Here is a 1923-nt window from a genome sequence, read left to right on the forward strand (position 1 = left end):
TGATCCTCTTCCCTCTCGTGCTCTCTCTCATTCTCTCTTAAATAAAATCTTTAAAAAAAAAAAAAATAGTAGCTGAAAACTTCCCTAACTTTGGGAAGAAAACAGACATCCAGGTCCAGGAACAGAGCTCAAGAGAAGATAAACCCAAAAAAGTTCACACCAAGACACATAATAACAATGTCAAAAAATTAATATATAGAGAATCTTAAAAGAAGAGAAAAGCAAGTAGTTACAAATAAGCTAACACTCTAAGGCCATGAGCTGATTTTTCAGCAGAAACTCTGTAGCTACAAGTGGCAGGATATACTCAAAGTGCTGAAAACAAACAAAAACCAAAAACAGAAAAACTTACAACCCAAAATACTCTACCCAGCAAAGTTATCACTTGCAATGGAAGGAGTTTCCTAGACAAAAAACTAAAGGAGTTCATTCACCACTAAACTGGCCCTACAAAAAACGTTACAATAACTTCTTTAAGCAAAAAAGAAAAGGCTGTAAGTGAGAAAATTAGGAAAGAAAAAATTTCCCTGGTAAAAACAAACATATAGTGAAGGTAGTAGATCAACTGCTTATAAAGCCAGTTAGCAGTAAAGTCATCTATAATAATTAGGCAGGGGATACACAATATATTTAAAATATGGATATAAAATAGGACAATACATACATACATCATGGTGATGAGAGAGTAAAATTGTAGTGCTTTTAGTATGTTTTGGAATTAAGCAAACTTCAACTTAAAAAAAGACTGCTATATACATAGGGTGTTATCTATGAATCTCATGGTAATCACAAACCAAAAACCTAATAGATACCTAAAAAATAAAGGGAAAGGAATCCAAGTATAACACTAACGAAAAGCCACAAGAGTAGAAAGCAAGAGAAGAACAGTGAAGAACTACAAAAATAACCAAGAAATAATTAATAAAATGGCATTAAGTTGGCTAAAATTAACGTCAGGAAACGACAGATGTTGGCGAGGACACAGAGAAAGGGGAACCCTCCTACACTGTTGGTGGGAATGCAAGCTGGTGCAACCACTCTGGAAAACAGTATAGAGGTTCCTCAAAAAGTTGAAAATAGAGCTACCGTACGACCCAGCAATTGTATCTTTGGGGTAAATACCCAGTGGTGCAAATGTAGAGAACTGAAGGGGTACGTGCACCCCAATGTTTATAACAGCAATGTCCACAATAGCAAAACTATGGAAAGAGCCAAGATGTCCATCAACAGATGAATGGATAAAGATATGGTATATATACACAATGGAATATTATGTAGCCATCAAAGGGAATGAAATCTTGCCATGTGCAACAAAATGGATGGAACTAGAGGGTACTATGCTAAGTGAAATAAGTCAATCAGAGAAAGACATGTATCATATGATCTCACTGATATGAGGAAGTCAATCTCAGGAAACAAACTGAGGGTTGCTGGAGTGGTGGGGGGTGGGAGGGATGGGGTGGCTGGGTGATGGACGTTGGGGAGGGTATGTGCTATGGTGAGCGCTGTGAATTGCGCAGGACTGTTGAATCACAGACCTGTACCTCTGAAACAAATACAGTATATGTTTAAAAAAAAAATAGTAGGAAGGGAAAAATGAAGGGGGGGGATTCAGAGGGGGAGATGAACCATGAGAGACTGGACTCTGAGAAACAAAGTGAGGGTCCTAGAGGGGAGGGGGTGGAAGATGGGTTAGCCTGGTGATGGGTATTAAAGAGGGCACGTTCTGCGTGGAGCACTGGGTGTTATGCGCAAACAATCATGGAACACTACATCAAAAACTAATGAGGTACTGTATGGTGACTAACATAAAATAAAATTAAAAATTTTTTTAAATGATATTAAGTACATATCTATCAATGATTACTTTAATGTAATTGGACTCAACCGAAAGCACAGCTTGGCTGAATGGATTTAAAAAGC

Source organism: Eumetopias jubatus, unplaced genomic scaffold (genome assembly GCF_037043125.1).
Source record: "Eumetopias jubatus isolate StellerSeaLion01/CBP00866 unplaced genomic scaffold, mEumJub1_p1.0 scaffold_15, whole genome shotgun sequence".
NCBI classification, from domain to species: domain Eukaryota; kingdom Metazoa; phylum Chordata; class Mammalia; order Carnivora; family Otariidae; genus Eumetopias; species Eumetopias jubatus.